Source organism: Numenius arquata, chromosome 8, assembly GCF_964106895.1.
Source record: "Numenius arquata chromosome 8, bNumArq3.hap1.1, whole genome shotgun sequence".
In the NCBI taxonomy this organism is placed as follows: Eukaryota; Metazoa; Chordata; class Aves; order Charadriiformes; family Scolopacidae; genus Numenius; species Numenius arquata.
This window is the reverse complement of record NC_133583.1, coordinates 1,397,503-1,410,028: the sequence shown is the minus strand read 5'-3', so window position 1 is coordinate 1,410,028 and position 12,526 is coordinate 1,397,503. Positions and strand designations below refer to the sequence as shown.

General features: G+C 44.4%; 1 protein-coding gene across 1 annotated transcript in view; it reads left to right on the top strand.

The window, feature by feature from the left end:
• GRM7 (glutamate metabotropic receptor 7) overlaps positions 1-12,526 on the top strand; it is a 264,649-nt gene that overhangs the window by 26,075 nt on the left and 226,048 nt on the right. The window lies entirely within an intron of this gene.

Below are 12,526 nucleotides of genomic sequence, written 5' to 3'. Positions count from 1 at the left end.
AATGGTAGGACAAAATCTTACACACAATTAAGCTAATGAGTCCGGGGTGGACCTCTAACAAGAAAGGCAGTGGTGAGAGGGTCTTGCCAAGTGCCACGGAGCACAGAAGCTCCTGCTCAGGAGGTGTTATTCTGCAAAGCCTTCCAGGCTTGGGTGCCTGTAGCACTTGATTCACTGATTTCTCTTGTTTTCATGGAGGGAAAAAAGTTAAAAAACTGATTTCAGTGTTCCCAGCTTTGTTTACTTCTCAGGTCTCTGTGATGGTGAGACTTAACGTTATGGTTCCCATGCTGGGATGTGAGTATGAGCTCACCCCAGTCCTCACCCCCTTATACAACTTTGATTTCTTATCCTTTCTCCATTTCTGTGCCCAGATATTCCCATTTCTGTGCTCCCTCCCTTCCCCAGGTGTCCTCTCCAGCCCTGGTGCCCACACTGGCTTTCCAGACCCCATAGCCATACTTCTGTCACTTCTTTTTTTCTCCACCCTTTCTCCCCATCAGTCCATTGCAATAAGGGAAGATTACTAAAATGTCTCTTAAGGGTATCTGTTTATCCGGAGCTAAATGTCTTCTAGAGTCTTCAGGCTCCACAAGAAGGCAGATTTTTTTGTATACAGAGAACCTCCACTGCAAGATTTTGCAAATCTCTCAGGTTTCAAAGCTAACTGCACCAGTCTAAAATTACCCCATTAAATATCAATTATCATAAATCATCACAAGATGCTGTTCAGATTAAGTATGCTCCTACTGGGTCTTTCTGTCTGGAAAAATAACCAAGTGAAGAAATGTTAAAATGAAATGAGTTGGATATTCCACGGGGTTTTTTAGTGTTAACTTGGTGTCTTGGCTGAGTTTATTATGACTGTTTACAAGATTTTTTTTTTTTAATGTAAACTTTATTGGATGAAATGTTCTTACTTAGACTGTTGCGTGTTCTCAGGCATGTCTCCTCTTGGGGACGGAGGTGGCCCCTTCCAGTGGGGATGGACTCAGACTAAGGGCACATGCAGGCTAAAAGGAATCAGTTAATTCTGGCTCAGATTATTAAAGCTTTATGTGGAAGTCTTCTGCAGAACCAACTGCAGTTTGGTGTCGTTTAATTCACACTGGAAATGGATTCAGCCTACTTCAGCCTTGTTCTAAGTGTCTAGAGGAAAGGCTGAATTGAGGTGATTTCATTTCTGAATGGACAGAATTAGTATTTGAGTTGTTGCCACGTGGGCGAGTCCTAGATGGTTTTACTGACTTCCAGATCGCAGCAGAATTGCTGATGTGTGTGTGTTTTTAAGCTGTGCAAAACAGTGCTAATGTCTTAAAATGGGAAAGAAACTCACATTAAGAGGTGATGGAGAACAAAGCAGGGAGACATTAATCTTTTTTTTTTTTCTTTACTGGTGACTGTTTCACCCATGTGTACTAGTAGAAACAATGATGAATACATCTAACGTTTTCCAACTAATTTCTGGGTCATTTCTCCAATTGCTTTTGAAAATGACTAAGCAGTATTTAATCTGTTTTTAGATACACAAATCAGGAATGATGCTTTCCCTGAAGCAAGGCTGGGCACAGATCCCGGGTTGCTGGACTTTTCAACTTGTGCTGAGGGCTGAAGCCCCAGTGCCAGCTGCGGAAAGGCGCTGCTGGATGCTGAGATGCACATCCTGGGGAGCACCAGTATGCTCAGCCGCTGTACTGTCACCTATAGGCACCCTTTATACGACTGTTGTCTACCAGGAGGTCTTATTCATAGCCTTGAAAAACGTATTGCCACCGTCCATTCTTTTCCTGTCAAATGTTGTCACTGGGGAGGTGAGATACCGCAGACGATTCCTCCTTTATTTATTCTTTAGGCTCTTTTACTGCAAAATGGGAAAAACAGTGACTCGCTTCCCCACCCCATCCCAGGTGCTTGGAAACCTAGTGATGAAAAGATGTACTTTGAATTGGGGAAATTATTAGTTTTTACTCTTATTTGCATCCACCTGTAGTGTAGAAGATGATGCTGGTAGAGCAAGTTCCAAGTCAGCAATTCAGTTCAAGCACAGCCAGTTTTCAACAGGAAGTGGTGTAAGATGTAATGCATTTTAATAACTAAGATGATGTTGGCACTTAGTGGCAAAGTACAGAGTTTGCACCCAAGTTGTATCGTTATCTGCTCGGAGAAGATGGAGTTGGTTGATGTCTCGTTCCCCTGCCTGTCTGTCACCAGAGGGCCATGCCCCAGGGCTAGTGGGCTCCTGGGCGAGCGGTGGCTTCCCCGGTCACTTCCAGCACTCCGCTTTCTTCCTTTGCTTGTTGTTTAAATACCGAGTGCCCCATCCAGATGCGATGCTCTGGAAGCGTTAGCAACATCTGCCGCTTTGGCAGCCTTCTCAGACAGTTGTGTCAATGCTTTCTGAACAGACCAGGGCTCACAATGGCTGATTTAATCTATTGGGCGCTATTTTTCTTTCTGACTCATCTTTGCATAACCTTGTGCCAGCCTGAATTGGTTGTAAACCCTTGTACAGTCCATATAAACAAATCTGTGCTTGTGGGGAAACTGGGCATCTCCCTAAGAGATATGGATGCTGTTCACGCCCTGCCACTGAGATTTTTGCCGTTCCTTGGTTACAGATGTACATCCGATTAAAAGTAGTTTCAAAGACAAATGTTACTCAGTGATTAAAAGCAACAACAAATATATATATAAAATAAATCCACACAGTCTTTTTTATTGTTAATAACGCAGTGCCACATGTTATTTGGAAGATGTGGTTGTAACGTTCAACAGACTTCAGTGACAGGCAATAGAGCTGTCTTGGCAGTGACTGGGATGTAGATTCAGACTTCAAACCCACCTGTGAAAAGAAGGGGAATGGACCTCCTTGGCTTGTGTTTTACTCTGCCTGATTGGGTATTATGGTCTTTATTTTGCATTAGTAGCTTGCTGTTATTCTGCACCAAAGATTGCCCCATCCCTGGAGGGGTTCAAGGCCAGGTTGGAGGGGGCTTGGAGCAACCTGGTCTGGTGGGAGGTGTCCCTGCCCAGGGCAGGGGGTGGCACTGGATGGGCTTTAAGGTCCCTTCCAACCCAAACCATTCTGTGATTCTATAAAGCTGCTGCATTGGGTCTGGCTGAGGTGGTTTCTCCTCCCAGTGCTGTGTTTTGTACTGGTAGCTGGAAGGGTGCTGGTAACACCCCAGTGCTTTGGCTCCTGCTGAGAGGTGCTCCACAGCATCGGGGCTGTGTCTCCACCATCTTCCCTCACCAGCAGGCTGGAGGTGGGCAAGATCTTGGGAGGGGACACAGCCAGGACAGCAGACCCAACCTGACCAAAGGGATATTCCATACCAGATGGTGTCTGCTCAGCAGTAAAAGCTGAGAGTGAGGAGGAGGAGTAGGGGTTTTGTTATTACAACGTTTGCCTCCTGGAGCAACCACCACATGCACTGGAGCCCTGCTTCCCGGGAAGTGGCCGGACATCACCTGCTGGTGGGAAGTAGAGAATAAATCTTCTGTTTTCCTTTGCTTCTGTACACTTTGCTTTTGCTTTATTAAACTGCCTTCATCTTGACCCACAAGGTGGTTCTTTTTTTTATTATTCCATCTTATTTTCTGCCTCCCCACCCCAATCTTGTTGAGCAGAGCAGTGATAGAACAGCTTGGTGGGCATCTGGTGTCCAACCAGGGCCAACCCACCCCAGCTGCCTGTGGCAAATCTGTCTTGGAGAGTAAGAAAGAGGTCAGATGTTCCTCACTTTGGATCTACCTCACTGCCTCCGATTCAAGCAATCTTTAAACCAGGAAGGAAGGGGTAAATAGCTGATGAATTAAGGCTAGGGTTGTGTTTATACTTGACTGAAGCCTGTGTGTCCGTATCAGGCTGAAGGGTCTGATGCAGATGCTACTGAAACCAGTAAATGTCAGGCTCCTCCGCTGGGCTTTGATTCACGCTCTGCTCCTCTGTTCAGGAACAAAACAGGGGCAGCAGGAGCCGATGCTCTTTGAATCGCAGAGTTGCACTTTTTCTGATAAACACTCATTCTCTTGGGTGACTGTTCAGCTCTCTGGTGTGCGCTGTGTGCAAATTATAACACCCTTTTATTAACTACAGGTAACTGGGAAAGAAAACACGGTGGAAAATATTACAGGCAAAGGAGCTGACTGAAAGGAGGACACATCTGTGTGTGTTTCACTTATCTGAGATCTTTAATGAGAGGCAGTTGTTCATAATGGTGTGAGGAAGCTCCTTTCATCTCTGCCAATCATGTAGTGATTGTTTAATTCGTTGATCAGTTGTTGCAGTACCTCTTATCTTCTGGAGGTGATAATTCAGGACAATAAAATGAATCCTCGATCCCAAGAGGGCACTGTTTCAGGCTCAGGTAGACCCAACCTAGAGCTGGGAGGTTTGTGAACAGATCGTTCTTCTGCTTTAATGATCTTTGATGTGTGTTAGCATTTTTTTCTGCTTTGCACATGAATTTAAATAACCTTAACAGCTCTCACTTTGGGGCTTTTGGAGATGGATGGAAATTGCCTGTTCTTGCTGTGGAGGGTGGGGGTGCGGGTGTTGGCAGGAGATTCCTGGTGCCGTCACACTGACCCTCTGAGGAACATCCGTCTGCTCACGGGGGGCAATATAGACGTAGCATTTCTCCTGCCGTTGTCCTGGGAAACAATTTTGCTTTATTTTTTTCCAAGGCAGGACTAACCACTCAGCTTGTGTTTGGACCATTTCACACTCAAGCATCCTTTCTTTTCAGAGAAGCCATAACTTTTATGAACTTCCTCTCTGGGTGATATAGAGCATCACAGCTAAGTTATCTTCTTTCCTGAATCACATGGGAAACCAGAGTTCAGCCAGTTTTGTGATGCGTCCCTGTTTTTTTCCATATCCTGTGAGATTTATGTCAAAAGACTTATTTGGTGAAATCTGCTGCATTACAAGCTTTATGCTGCTCAACAGGTCAGCCTAGATAAGTGTAATATCTCCTGAAACTCTGTTTCTTCTTCCCTTAATCTTTGCAGTCCTGTATTTCACAAAACCTGACATTTCTGTGTGGGTGAATCCATTTCTGGAAGTTAATACTCTTGTTTAATACGTAGGGGTGCGGATTTCTGATGTCTGATACGATGTCACGGAAACACAACTTGGATGCCTTTTGCATCGCATTTAAACTAACATATAGGAGCACTTGGTTTCACAGCCACAGGAGATTAAGGACTGTCTCGATAATATCCTTTAATTCTTTCTTATGATCAAGCTCATGCTACTGATGTTACACAGATGCTGACTAATTTGCAATATTGTCTGAGGGAAAGATAAGTCGCAGAACATGATCTGCGAGCATTCATGAGTCTATACGCACTGATTTTATTTTTTGCTCCCTCTTTCACGTTTGTGTAGATGACTTAAAAAAAAAAAAAATCAGGCCATGTATTTTGCCTGCTGTAAATGTAAATATAAATCCTCATCAGCAACTGTGTAATCCGGCAATGATCTCTCTTAAATTGAAACAAATAATAAATTTTGTGAATAGAGCTGAGGATTGATGGTGTCATCCTTGCAGGCAGTTTATATGTAAAGAGTTTTTATATTGACTATGCAAATCAACATTGAAGTAACACCAGAAGGGAGCAAAAGATAAAATAGCCGTTAAACCTACATGTGAATACTTGCAAATCAGCCTGCAAGCAGCCGCCTCCTGCTCTCCAGCCTCCCTGGTCCCAGGGATGGCTGTGACTTGGAGCGACCTGGTCTGGTGGGAGGTGTCCCTGCCCAGGGCAGGGGTTGGAACTCGATGATCTTTAAGGTCCCTTCCAACCTGAACCATTCTATGACTTACAGGGGGCTGAGCGTTGGGCCATGGATTCCCCTTTGCTTGGGCAGTTGGCAAAAATTGGGGAGGTTCCAGAGACAGCCCTGTTAAGATGTTACACAGGTCAGTCATGTCTTTATTGTACTGCTTATTTATACAAAATGTCCTGAAAGGCCTTCTCAGCTGGTAGAAACAAACACAGACTAAAGGAGGCAATTTCTTGGTACAGCTGCTGCTCCAGTCTATCAGTTGCTAAACAGTCCCTTTCCTGCTGCCCTTGTGCTTGCAAACGTGGGTGGTTTTCTCTTCTCTCCAGCACAGGCAGGTCGCAGGCACCGGCCGTACCCCGCTGCGTTTGTGCTCAGGGAAGCACATCAGGCTTCGTGATTTAACTCCCATCTTCCCTACGACTTGGTGTTTCAGAGAGGAGACCTGAGTCCCAGGATGTTTTTCTGATAGAAGGATTTAATCATGCCTCTGCGCCTCCAAGAGTAATTGGTGCCGGCCCTGGCTCGGAGAAGATCTCTGGTTGGCTTGGGATGCGACCCCCGCCTGCTGCATCTATTAACGTGTCTCAGCATAGTATAAATCACTCTGTTTTGTTTAAAATCTTGCTTGTGGTTGAAAAACAAATGGTATAGCATAAAATGTACATGTGGGTTGGTCCCCTGATAATCCTTCAAGTAAATTAATCTGAAAAAATAATGAAAAATACTTGGGGAAAAAAAACCAAACCCAAACCATCTACATCCCAAAGCACATTTTAATGAGTCTTTCTCAAGCACAAACAACAGCAATAAAACTCCACCCTCTCCTCTTTTTACAAGAAAAGCAACATCAAAGAAGAGGAGAAATTGTCAACGTAATTACAGAAAGCAGTGACATTACAGAAATCGGTGACATTCTTCTCCTAGAGGAGTTTTATGAATTTTGCATTGTAGAACGCGGTCCCCGTTGAGGCTCGTGTGTGCGTGTGTCTGTGCGTGTTCCAGCTGCTCCTTGGAGTGGTTCACGTGTCCATGGGAGGAGTTTAGGAGGAGAAGTGATGGTTCTTGCAGCATGGGTTAGTCCTTTCCTTACTTGAAGGACCCCGCTGTACCTGACCTGGAACTCCTGCCAGGAGTCCTCCACGACCAACAAACAGAGAGGAGCTGTTATTTGGGGCAGGAACGGAGCGTGCTGTCAATGAAATCAAAGAGAACATTGCAAATTGCAGAGCTCCTGAGTATAGAAATATGGGACACTGTGCGTTTCAATGTTAATTTTTTTTTTTTTAAATTAACCCATCAGCACGGGTGTCAGCCTCAAGAGCAGTCACTCACCCTGTGGTGGTTTTAAGCTGTTTGCAGAGGTGGATGGTAAGGCAGACCTCGCATTTCTCCATCTCTCCTACGGGAGGGTCTCAGGCTGGTTTGGGTGAGCATTTAAACCAGCGAGGCTCCAGCAAATGAATATTTTTTTTTTATGCTGAGGGTGGTGAGAGCCTGGCCCAGGTTGCCCAGAGAAGCTGTGGCTGCCCCATCCCTGGAGGGGTTCAAGGCCAGGTTGGAGGGGGCTTTGAGCAACCTGGTCCGGTGGGAGGTGTCCCTGCTTATGGCAGGGGGTTGGACTAGGTGGCCTCGAGAGGTCCCTTCCAACCCAAACCATCCTGTGATTCCATGCAATGGGGCTGTGGGGGATGCAATCAGGGACCTGCTCTCGGTCCCGAAAGCCTTTGGCAGGTTGGTTCATCCTGAAGTGCCCTCACTACAGGTATGAAATTCACCCAAGACGCTGTGAAAAATCTCCGGTGAACCGGATAAATTGTACCGTGGAACTGAACCTGCAACACCCCCCGGGCCTGACTCTGCCACCCGTCAGACGCCTGGGTTTATTGTGGAAGTAATCCTTCTGCAGTCGGCAGGATTATTTGTGGAGTTAGCTGCTGTTCAGGGTAAATAAGTTATGAAATCTGGCCTGATGTTATCAAAGAGGATATTTCAAAGTCGTATTTATAGATACAGAAGTATTATCTGAATAGACGTGTCGGTCTGCGTCCCACTCGCACCGCCAGCCTTTGCCACTGTGGCGATAAACACAAGGCAGAGAAAGTACCAAGCAGAAAATACGCGGGTAAATGAAGATTCATTAATAGAAGTGTGATTTTTCCGTAGGCCGTTTTTGTGTGTTGGAAATGTGCTACTAATGCTGTGATTGACATGTCCCCTTGGGGGGGGTGGGGAAAGCTGGCTTTAATGGGACCAAAATTATATGGTGAAGCCTTTGTTTCTGCGGTGCCCGGCAGCAGGATTTCACCGATTTCGGTGCCGCCTGCGCTCCCTTCCTCCTGCTCTCGCCGAGAGCTCTACTCTGAAGCACAACAGCCAGCAAGGGGGTAGGTCGCTCTACCCAGAGCAAGTAAATCAGATGTTAGATCTTTGTTTCTCAGATGTTTTCACCAGAAGAAGCATAATTAATCACTCCCAGCAGAAGGAGTGAAAGGCAGTTTTCCAGGCTGAATGACTGAAATGGTTGCGGTGGGCCTTGCCTCCTCAAGTGAAATATTTAAAAACCCAGCGACTTTAAGTGAGAATGTCACACCAAATGCGGTAATATTTCTACCCTTCGTCCCACTTCTGCCTGCAAAATATAGATGTTTGTATGTCCTCATCCATCCACTGACAGCTCCTTGCTTATGGAAATGGTGATGGTTTGACATCTGACCACTTAAACGTCCTTAGTGGCTGGGCTGGAAACCTCTGGCGTTTTTCATCACTCTCCCTTCATCTTCTTCACTCTTTTTCTCAGATTAGAGTGATAGTGAATCTCACTGTAGCGTATAAAAGTATACAAAAATGGACATCACATGAGATGGGATATGTGCTAATGCTTGGTAAATACAATGTGTATTTGGGGAAGTAAGAAAAGAGAGCGGAGCTGCAAAGAGGCGTAGCTGTAATCCCAGGGTAACTGGGGTGGGAAGGTCAGGAGGTCTCTGGTCCAGCCTCTGCTCCCAGTTGGGCTCTGAGATTGCTCAGGGATTTGTCCCGCCAGGTCCTGAAAACCTCCGAGGATGGAGCCTGCACAGGGGCTCTGAGCAGCCGGTTCCAGGGCTTGGCTGTCCTCCTGGAGCAAAAGGGTTCCTTAATGGCTATATATAGTCTCTATATAGCTTTATACATGTATATATGCACATCCAGTGTTTCTGTGGCATAATCTGATATATAGCTTTTCCCTTCAAGATTGTGAGAGCTGATGGAAGAGTTATTTTTAGATTTAGGTGGCTCTTGCATCAAGCCTAGAGGCATTCGGCAGCTCCTTTGCTATGCCTGACCGTATGCCAACGTGCAGAGGACAAACAGGGTTGCAGGGCCACTAGACCACCCCGAGACAGCTGGAAGAAAAAGGGTTGGCAATTAAAATACTTACTGGCAAAGGGCTAAAGTATAGAGGAAAACTGAATAGCTGGGGGAAAAATAAAAGTTAATGGAAAGTAATTTGGCAACTTAATCTGGAGGTTGGCAGGAATCCAAGTGGATAATAATTTGATTTCAGCTGCTTTTGTGTACTTAGTCATTCAGATACCCTGCAGAAAGTCACACCGAGCTCAGCTGGCTTAAGATAAAGCTGGCGGCTCGTGTCTCGAGCCGGTGGGGCTGGGGTGTGGGAAAGGGCCGCCGCTTCAGGCAGTTCATCAAAGGGGACAGACTAAGGTTTGTTGGGATTTGCACTGATGTATTGATAGAAAACTCTCACTTTGCAGGGACATTTGATTTCCTATCATCATCTTGTTGTAACAACTTTCAGCTTCGGCAGTCTAAGTATGTATCTCCTCCCCCTCATAGCTGTATTTCCAGCACAATTCGTTAGAGCCACTGTGACAGATAGACAGGCATCATCTCTCTCTGTGTGAGTGGTACCCCCATTAAGATAATGAGAAAAGGCTGACCTAGCACTCAACATTTCTACACACAACACAAAATTAATGAAACTACCAGCTATTTCTGTGCCTTCTGAATATGCTAAGTTCTCTCCCAGTGTAATTAAATTGCTGTGGCGCAATCGTTTTGTCCTTTCTTCAAGTTTGTGTCAGCATCCTTCTCCAAAAGCTTGTTGCTTTGTCAGGTGGCTTTGCCGTCGGGATACCTTTAAATGTTGTGTAGTTACAGAGGTTGCCTGATCCCAGGTGTGCTGGTCTCCAGGTGCTGGGGATGTGCTGCTCAGCTAAACCTTGCTGGGATGTTTATCCATTGTGTGTGTTGAGGTGTTATTCATATCTGTCGAAAAACACCAGAATGGGACACCGGTAGTGAAGAAAAATACCATTATTATATAATATAATTATATATATATATAATTATATATAAAAGTCGTGTATTGAAAAGTATTTTTCAAGTACTAATGCAGTTAAGGCTCTTCCTGTGTAATTTCAAGAGTTTCTTTACTGTGTGTGGGCAGTTTATGGCTGGATTTATTTTCATTATGTAGTTGTTCATTCTAATGAGGCCTGTGTACATGGGCCCTGAAGGCTTCAGTTAAAAAAAAAAAATATTAAAAAAAATGGAGGCCACTGTTCAGCTTCTAAAATAGGATTTCTAATTCATCTAAGGGGTGCTTGGGAAGATGGGCAAACACCTAATTATGTATTTGGATGGCTCTGCTCCTCCTGAGGCAGCTGAGCTCTAACTTAAGAGCAGTTCTCAGTATACATTGCTGTAGCCAGCTAAGGCAAGACTCTGGACATACGGCTAAGAAAGTCTTTGGTGCTCTGAATTTTTTATTAAATATTTTATGTACCCCTCTGTCCAATCTAACGTCATTAGGAAGATAAAGCGGGAGGGAGTTTCAAGAAATAGTCTCTCCCTTCTCCTAATGCGCCTCTTCGTGCTTTATGTGCCCCTCTCGCGTTTCTCATTTCCTTGGCATCAAATTGCCCTTCGAAATGGTGAGTGATACTCGGTAGTGAGGGAGATGTTGAGGCTGTTGATAGCTGAAAATAAAGCGTCAGGAGTGAAATATTAACCCCATTGTAATGTATTATCTAATTAGTGTAACTTGCTGCAAACTTTAAATGCACTGCTCTCAAACGAGCCCCGGATCAGTGCTTATCTCAACAGTAAACTTATTTAATATGAATATACCAGGGACTCTCTTGAAGTCTGTGTGTGTGACTCACCCATCTATTTGGGATACAGCACATAAATCTCTGCATTTCTTAGTTGTAAGTGTGCTTTGTCAGCCACGCTATCGGATTTGAAGATTGGAAAACGCTTTTATGCAAGTGCTTAATTTTCAAGGGGAAAGAGTATGCAGATTTTGGCAACTAATTACTCCGGTTGGTTTAAATTAATAACAGGAAGATCTGCCGTTATGACGGTAGCAGTGGAAATGAATGACTTGCGTGGCTTCCAAAGGAGAACACTTTTCCTGACGAGCCAGGGATAACGACCGTGCAGCTCAGAAAAGTGCAGTCATTTTATTCTCCAGGATTCTGCCTTCTGAAGCAAGGGAAAGAGGGAGCGTGCCATTGCCTTTCTCGTGAGCCTAAAGATTAAACCTTTCTTTAAGACCTGAGGCAGCTCTTCCCGAATGCAGGGCAGTGAAAAAGCTCCCCGTAAGTAGCTTAGCCTTTAATACTAGATGGGAAGATGTTAACGGTACCCAGTGATCAAAGCTGCTGCCGGTCTTTCGGGGCTGTATTTACCAATCTCCCCTTGCACCAGTCACAGAGTTTCCCAGTTATGTTGTATTTCTGTGCAATGGCGAAAAGCAGGGTACACATTTTAAATATCAGGTTTTAATTGATGCCCCCACACCCATCAAATGAACTTAAAATTTTGTACGGATAGTTTTTCTCATCCTGAAAAGCGAATGCTCCAAGCAGAAGAGTGTTTTCCTGGCATTTAATGCAGTTGCAAGAGCATACGGTGGTGACCATAACGTTCAATACCAAGGAATGAAAAGGAAAGCTCCCAACACTTGCTGACTTTTAGCCAATGCAAACAATCTAGCAATTACTGTAAACCTCCTTAATCCATTTCTTGAGGAAATATGGGAAAGTTTAACTGGCTGTAAGCACTTGATTTCCCTAAAGGGTATGAAATGTGAGCTAAAAAAACCACAGATGTGCTGAGGGGCTGAATATGTGCACCCAGCCCTGATAACTTCTCCTGTGCTTGACATGAAGATCCATCTTTTACTTTGCATTTTTAGGGACATTTCTATAAACTTGTGTTGCAGGGCTCCATAATTCACGATCCTTCAGAAGCTCATTCAGTTAATGAGAAGAGAATGTGGAGGGAACCCAGCTTCCCTTTGGTAAATTCAATGTGAGGTGTTCCCCCTCTGCTTTGTGTCCTTCAGGCTTCAGGAAATACTCTGCAGGAGGTTTTGCTCTATAATCTTACCAGGATTTAGGAGAGACCGGCCTTGGGAATCTTGATACCTTCATAGTGCAAGAAAATAATTCTTTACAAGCATAATCGTTCAGATTTAAACTGTTTCCTTCTTTTTTGCAGTTGTCACCCAGTTGGAGTAGAACATTTCCAAGGTTAACTGTAGTGGAAAAGAAATAAATGTAATTATTATCTATATTCTTGCAGTGTGCAAAAACTTGTTTATTTTTGCATTTTTTATCTACAAAGCCTGTAATATCTTATATTAAGAAAAATTCACTGATGTATTTAGATGATTGAATTTTAGTTAAAATATTTCAATTTTGGTCCAGTTTGACTGTTTCT